At 38.5% G+C, this 8,986-nt stretch overlaps 1 pseudogene; it reads right to left on the bottom strand.

Annotated features, from left to right (window-relative positions):
• Positions 1–6,035: 6,035 nt before the first annotated feature.
• On the bottom strand, positions 6,036–6,154 carry LOC115230853 (annotated as a pseudogene).
• Positions 6,155–8,986: the final 2,832 nt, after the last annotated feature.

Genomic DNA, 8,986 nt, shown 5'->3' with positions numbered 1-8,986 from the left:
CCCTTGACAGTCTCATCTCTTTACCAATTTTCATTATCGCTTCTTTTTTTTTTAAATGTATCATGGATTATTTTACTGATTACTGAATAAACTTTAACAGAGTCTTTGTTCAATTCATGAGCATATTGTCAATTCAATCTATAATTTATGTATCATATCTATATGTGTATATAATATCAATATGCGCGACACATATGCCACATAGGTTAGTCCCACTAATGCGTGTACAGCGCCATTATGTACGAACAAACATAGCACCGATCTTTCTGATACCAACAAGGTAAATGATGCTAAAGGCATCTTATCAATCCCGAACATTGCATTCAAACGTTAGCCTCTATCTTCGCCAAGTTTCACAATCTCCACTATAAGATTTCATCCCCTCTCATATTATTAAAACTTTTATCGCATGCAACACGTAAATGTTACAATGGGATTATTAATTTCAAAACAAGTTTAAGAATGGCAACAGACAATATGCAGACAGGTAAAGTCAAAACTGTAGCCGTATTTCGTCTGCCGCTACGTTCTGAGTTCAAATTCCGCCGAGGTCGACTTTGCCTTTCATCCTTTCGGAGTCGATAAATTAAGTACCAGTTACGCACTGGAGTCGATGTAATCGACTTAATCCATTTGTCTGTCCTTGTTTGTCCCTTCTGTGTTTATCCCCCTGTGGGTAGTAAAGAAATATATAAAATTGGTTTTCAGTGAAACTTTAAGTTTTACCTGACAACTTATTCATTCAGAGAGGTTGAATAAACTGTCAGGCGAAATTTAAAGTCTCGATTCAAAGCGAATTTTATATAATTATATATTTAAATATATTTATCGCTCTCTTTTTGCGACAGAACTAATTCAAACAGTAACAAAATGTCAAGGTTTTCTTGCTTGAATGAAAACGTACGAACGATTTGTATGTACGTATAAGTGTATGCATGTATAAATGGATATGTATGTGTGTGTGTGTGTGTATATATATATACACACATATGTATGTATGTAAGCATTGTATAAAATTACAGACCCACTCGAATAAACATTATGTATGCATGAATTGGCAAATAAATAGATAGCCAAAGGGAGATTGACAAATGCATGGTTGCTTCCAGTAAGTGGCTACAGGCTCAATACTGATGGCGATGATTATCATAGCTCTTAAAATTAATGAATAATATATATATATATATATATGTCTGTCTGAATGTATATATGTATGTATGTATATATATATATATATATATATATATATATATATATATATATATATATATATATATGTATGTTGATATATATATGTCTGTCTATATGTATGTATGTATTTACATTCAGTGATATCGACGGCTGCCGAGTTATGTCTGCGTCGATAAAAGCAATAAATTAATGCATCAGGTAGGGGGAACCCTTGAAAGTATCTAAGATAAGGTATCGATTTACTGTTAGGTCAATAGTATGAACCTTTAGATCCGATCATCAGCTGTTGTTAGTCACAACATGTCCGCACTGTTTGTCACTTCAAGAAAGGAAAAAAAAAAAACTAAAACTAGAAGAAGCAATGCAAAACAACAACAAAAAAAAGCTCACATACATGTGCGTACATGTGTGTGCGTGTTTATGTGTGTGTGTGTGTGTGTGTGTGTGTGTGTGTGTGTGTGTGTGTGTGTGTGTGTGTGTGTGTGTGTGTGTGTTGTGTTAATGTAAAGAAGCAACCAGTTTGTGTGTATGTATATATATATATTGGAGGGGTGCTGAAAAGTTCTTGCCTATAAGGGTCTCGGGGAAAGAGCTGGCTGGAGGCCCAACCTTCTGAGTTCTTTTACAGGGCTTAGAAAAACTGAAGGACCGCTGTAATAAGTGTGTGGATCTGAGAGGGGAATATAGTGAATAAAATCGTAATTAACTGATTCTCCTGTATTTTCTTTTACTCGAAGCCAAGAACTTTTCATCACGCCCCTTGTAGATACATACAGGCGACTATATGAATATACAAAATATACATATACGTATGTATGTATGTATATATGTATCTATGTATGTATGTATGTATGTATGTATGTATGTATGTATGCATATATATATATATATATCCATCACCCTCTTGTACTGTCTTATATCCCTCCTAACCACTACACGCTCAATAACACTATAAAATGGTCAAAACTTTTTACACAGGAACTTAGTTCGATTTGAAAACCCCACTAGAATGGGAGAAAGCGCTAATACATGATCTAAGTTATATGATGTGTATAACAACGTGTAATATACAAATAAATATCTGTAAATAAAAAACCATCCGAATTTCTGAGTACCTCATTTCTTCTAACACACACACACACACACACACACACACACACACACACACACACACACACACATACACACACACACATATATATATATATATATATATATCTGTGTGTGTGCGTAAGTATGTTATATACATACTACGTGCAATGAGCTATAACTCATACAGTTAGAACTCCTCGTTCAATAGTGAAACGTACGTAGGAGCTAAGTATTTATACAAGTGTATATCTTAATTCTTCCGTACATACATACATACATACATGCATATATACATACATACATACATACATACATACATACATACATACATACATACATGCATATAAACATACATACATACATACATACATATAAACATACATACATACATACATACATACATACATACATACATACATACATACATACATGCATATAAACATACATACATACACACATACATACATACATACATACATACATACATACATACATACATACATACATACATACATACATACATACAGTAAAATGTGACAACTGATGCAGACTTCACACTGAAGATATCACCCACATCATAAGCAGTTGTCCGAAAATGTCATCTCAGTATTATCTCAGTATTATCTACTGAGACATGATATTGTACCTAGGACACTCAATAATGAAATCCGTCGGAAGGATAATCCAGGGGACAAAGAAATAAGAACCAACAATATGATAGAAGCCAGAGCCACTCATAATAAAAAGGAATACTGGTGGAATCTACCAGGCCGACCTCAACAAAATCTAAGCACAACCGACATGATATAATGATTTGGGATAGATACTACTGCTGCTACTACTACTACTACTACTACTACTACTACTACTAGTAGTAGTAGTAGTAGTAGTAGTAGTAGTAGTAGTAGTAGTAGTAGTAGTAACTACATTAGACAGAAGCTTTTGCCCTTCACTGAATAACGATGTTATGGAACTGTCAACTTATCGAGAGAACAAAAAAAAAGAAGAAAAAGGAAGTTTAGATGAAGTATTGATGATGTTGATAGCAACTTATACACTATAATCCCTTATTGTAATAACCGACACTTCAAGTTTAACTACTAAACAATGCAGATTAATTTTGATTCGATTTTTTGTCGCTCACCCATCTTTACAGACCAGCCAATTAACTTGGGAAGCTTTGCATACACACACACACATCAATGTTTGACTACATTTATATATATATATATATATATATACTCTTACTCTTTACTCTCTTACTTGTTTCAGTCATTTGATTGCGGCCATGCTGGAGCACCGCCATTTAGTCGAGCAAATCGACCCCAGGACTTATTCTTTGTAAGCCTAGTACTTATTCTATCGGTCGCTTTTGCCTAACCACTAAGTTACGGGGACGTAAACACACCAGCATCGGTTGTCAAGCTGTACCTCGAGATAGAAAGAACAAATCGTGTGCGCTATAGGTCTTTCTTGCAGCAATGGATTTCCGACTGGAAACTCAAGCTAGCTGTGGACATGCACTTTAGGAAGAAAAACTCAGCCTTTACAAACGCCCGCAGCAATCTCAAGAAGTCTTCTAGTGAGCGTGATCAGAGTATTATTGTAAACAGCGATCTTCGTCGGACAAAATGTAAGAGGTTTATTGCTTCATTAATGTGTTTTTTTTTAACTGTGTAAGAGGTTTATTGCCTCGGTATGATACTTTAAAAGAACAATGTTTTAGAGAAGCAAAAGTCGGCGGGCGCTTTTCGTCTTCTCCCATCCTTATCATCCTTGTATCATTATAATTCACCTCATTAATGTCCGTGTCCAGCCCGCAAGCATCGTTACTCTATGTACTTGCGGACATGCTTACAAAATCAAAAATAACACAGCACCCATGACTTTCGGAAACATCTTTTCACGCTCAGAATTGCTGAAGCATGGAATAAATTATCCGCATCAGTCATTAGCTGTCGAGATACTAGATCCTTCAAAGCTTCCACGCTGCCTGAAATCAGCCTGATGCCTTTTTTCTTAGTTGTAGTGCACCTGAGCAGTATATATAACAATTACTTTCATATATTTCATACATGCACGCATACATACATGCATGCATGCATATATATATTTAGAGAGGAAGAAAGAGAGAGAGGGAGAGAGAGAGAGGAGGATCACTCCGTCGGTTACGACGATGAGGGTCCCAGCCGATACGATCAACGGAACAGCTTGCTCGTGAAATTAATGTGCAAGTGGGTGAGCAATCCACAGACACGTGTATCCCTAACGTAGTTCTCAGGGAGATTCAGCGTGACACAGAGTGTGACAGGCCGGCCCTTTGAAATACAGGTACAACTCATTTTTGCCACATGAGTCGACTGGGGCAACGTGAAATAAAGTGACTTGCTCAAGGACACAACGCGTCGCCGGGAATTGAACTCACGACCTTACAATCGTGAGCCGAATGTCCTAACCACTAAGCCACGCGCCTTCACATATAATAATATATATATAATATACACACATACTCTACACACACATATTTTTATGCATATATGCATATACATAAACATACAGGAATATGTGTATATATATATCAGTATTTCTCTCTATTTCTCTCTCTCTCTCTCTCTCTCTATATATATATATATATATATATATGGTGTGTGTGTGTGTGTGTGTGTGTGTGTGTGTGTGTGGTGTGTGTGTGTTTGTGTGCGCGTGTGTGTGTCTAATGGTAAAGCCATTTATGGTTCATTCCGAAGAACTGTACTGTCGTCAACTACAGTTTCTTCCTATCGAGTCTTCTTTCCTGTTCTGTATTGTAATATGCTAAAGTGGCGCCTTATTTTAATCATGCAGTTAGCTAACCGACTGGAAAGTATTGTTCTTGTGTGCTGATACTAGAATTCAAATCATGATGTTTAGAGCTTCCGTGTTTACAATGAAACTTGCTGATTACATTGGTTGTCTGAAGTAAAATTCTATGCTTTGCAGGTTTGCGGTGTCATGTTGCAAAGCATTTTTTCTTATATTTAATTCTGGTATCTTTCGGAATATATCATTATTATTGGTTGAATCGTTAAATCGTTGGAGGAAATGCTATGATGCGATTTTTCTTCAAGCTCATTACATTCTGGGTTCGAATCTTTCCGAAATCAACTTTCGCTTTTATCATTTCCGGATCGATAAAATAAATTGCGAGATCGACCCTTCTCTCTAAAGTTGCGAGCCTTGTGCAAAAGTTTGAAACGTCAACAATATAGGCGTAGGAGTGGCTGTGTGGTAAGTAGCTTGCTTACCAACCACATGGTTCCGGGTTCAGTCGCACCTTGGGCAAGTGTCTTCTACTATAGCCTCGGGCCGACCAAAGCCTTGTGAGTGGATTTGGTAGACGGAAACTGAAAGAAGCCCGTCGTATATATATATATATATATATATATATATATATATATATATATATATATATGTGTGTGTGTGTGTTTGTCCCCCCAGCATCGCTTGACAACCGATGCTGATGTGTTTACGTCCCCGTAACTTAGCGGTTCGGCAAAAGAGACTGATAGAATAAGTACTAGGCTTACAAAGAATAAGTCCCGGGTCGATTTGCTCGACTAAAAAGGTGGTGCTCCAGCATGACCACAGTCAAATGACTGAAACAAGTAAAAGAGTAAAAGAGTAATCGACTAAACCCCACTCCGTAAATTTGTTGAATTTGTACCAAAATTTGACTGCGACCATGCTGGGGCACCACCTTGGAAGAGAAAGAATGCTTACAACACTTAGGCTTTCCAGGTGGTCACCCATCAAAGTACGAACTCGGCTCGACGTTGCTTAACTTCGGTAATCGGATGAGAACCGGTGCTTTCAACGCGATATGGTCATTGTTATTATTGGTAGAATTGTTAGCACGCTAGACAAAAGGCTTAACGACATTTCGTCCGTCCTTACGTTCTCAGTTCAAATTCCGCCGAGGTTGACTTTGCCTTTCATCTTTTCAGGGTCGATGAAATAAGGACCAGTTATGCACTGGGATCGTTATACCCAACTGGCCCCCTTCCCCCAAACATTTCAAGGCCTTGTGCCTAGCGTAGCAATAACAATAGCAGCAGCAGCAGCAGCAACAACAACAACAACAACAATGATAATAATAATAATGATTTCAAATTTTGGCACAAAGCCAGCAATTTTGGGAGAGAGGGTAATTATTATTATTATTATTATTATTATTATTATTATTATTATTATTATTATTATTATGGCCGCCATACTGTGAAGTCACGAAAATTTGGTGTTCCGTAAGTTGAAAAAGTGTTTATCTTTTCGGCCCCTCTTTCATATTTATTGTTACCATTTCATTTCTGAGATTGTTTGGACTTCGCAGATTGTATTTTTGCGTAGAAACACCCACTGTCTTGCTGGGTGTGCGCTTCAATTTTAATTGCTCCCGCAATGACATGGGGGAAAAGCTGGACGATAAATGGATCACTGTGACAAAAGGGAGTAGGCGAAAGAGGAGGCGAGCACATAGCCCTACTCCACGAAACCAACGAAAACTTATTCTGAAACCACAACTGCAATACAATTCACAACTAGTCCAACAAAAACAACAAGAACAAGATCAACAACTTCAAAAACAGCAACACAATCAACAACAGCATGAAATCACAGAAACACAGAAACAACTAATTACAGAACTTCAAAAAATATACATCAGATTGTAGACGAAATGTATCCATCAATTTCGCTGTTGTGAACAAGTGTAACAGTGAATTGATGGATTTTGTAAGCCAAAGCAAAAACAAAATAGAGACAGAGGGAAAGGAATTTGAGGATTTCATCTTTAAAACCCCCAAGGACGGACTCACAATTAAAACGTCGTCAGACGTTTATGAAATAACAATAGAAAAATTCCCAAGTAGTGTGGGGATCTTTAGAAAATTTGTTGATAAAAGGCTGTTGGAAGGGCCTTTTACAAAATTTTCGCCTGTAGAGAAGTTCTGAAGAGAACAATTAGAGTAGAATCGATAGTGTTTAGCAAAGATTTAGCAGCAGAAAGAAATACATTTGAGGGAAAACTAGTTAGCAAACTAGAAAAAGGTTATTAGTAAAGGTATTACGACCGACGTGTTAGCGGCGAAAATGGCCTTTGACCATTTCTTTGAGGCGAAACACGAAGGGTGCGTTGTCAGAATTAAGGACCGTGCTCTAAAACACGAAGGAAATAAAACCGTCCGATGGACCCGAACAGTGGAGACACGACGTGGAAACAAAATCACGATCAAGTTTTTGACGGATTAGGATGGACGCATGCTAGTTGCTTCTGAGGAGATGTGCGCAGCTTTCCAGCAGCACTTTGTGCGGCTGTTTGTGGTGGGTGATGGGTCGACGACGGTAGTAAACTTTACTTCGTACCTAGACGGCCTACCATGGGTCTCGGTGACGGACGCGAGATTCTGCGAAAAGCCGATTACAGCCTCTGAAATACGGGAGGCAATGAGAGATTGCACAAGTCGCAAATCGTCCGGTTTGGATGGCCTGACCTACGAATTCTATGTCTTCATGCCAGACTTGTTTGGCAGCGTCTTGGCAGATGTCTACAGTAACTGGCAGCAGAACGGGAGAAGTCCTAGTACTGTTAGCTGTGGTGTGGTACCACTGCAGAGAAAGGACGCCGACAATGGGGACGTGCTTAGGAGTTTTGAGCTCATAACTCTGCTAAACACAGAGTTTAAGATTTTGGCCAGCTAGCAAAAATGTTGGCGCTTGTCGTTGGTAATCTGGTCGAGGAGGCATAAACGTGCGCAATCTCGAGCAGGTCTATCCACGACAACCTCCACCTTATCTTTAACTTTTACTTATTTCACTACACTGAGGCCATACTGGGGCACCGCCTTGAAGAATTTTTTAATCGAAGGAATCGTTATATTGTTTTTTGTAAAGCCTGGTATTTATTGAATCGGTTTCTTTTGCGGAACTGCTAAGTTACGAGGGGATGTAAACACGCCAACACCAGTTGCCAGGCGCTGGTCACACACACACGACGGGCTTCTTTCAGTTTCTGGCTTGTAAATCTTTTCACAAGGGTTTGGACGGCCAGAGGCTGTAGTGGAAGACATTTGCCCAAGGTCCCACGCAATAGGACTGAACCGGGAACCATGTGGCTGTGAAGCAAGCTTCTTACACCATAGCCTCATCTGTGCCTATTATATATAATATATATATATATATATATTGATTACCGATTTCGAATTTTGGCACAGGGCCAGCAATTCCGGGGGTGGGAGTAAATCGATTACATCGACCCCAGTGCTCAAATGGTACTTATTTTATAGACCCTAAGAGGATGAAAGACAAAGTCGACCTTGGCGGAATTTGAACTCAGAACATGAAGATGAACGAAATGACGCTGAGCCGCTCATTTTGTCAAGCACGGTAACGATTCTGCCAGCTCACCGCCTTCATCTCAATTAATTGCTAATCACCTGCTAAAGAAGGGCGGTTTAACCTCTGTTTTTATATTCAATTTTTGTTTTATATTTTCGTATTTTAATGGACTAAACTCCAGCTCTTTGTCGAGAGGATGCGAGAAAGAGTGATGGGGGAAGTGAGAGAGAGAGAGAGAGAAAGAGAGAGAGAAAAAGCGAGAGAGGGGAGTGAGAGCGAGAGAGAAAGAAAGGGGAGTGAGAGAGAAGAAGAGGAAGAAGAAGAAGAAGAAGAA

Source organism: Octopus sinensis, unplaced genomic scaffold (genome assembly GCF_006345805.1).
Source record: "Octopus sinensis unplaced genomic scaffold, ASM634580v1 Contig16548, whole genome shotgun sequence".
In the NCBI taxonomy this organism is placed as follows: Eukaryota; Metazoa; Mollusca; class Cephalopoda; order Octopoda; family Octopodidae; genus Octopus; species Octopus sinensis.
This window is presented reverse-complemented; position numbering and strand designations above follow the sequence as displayed.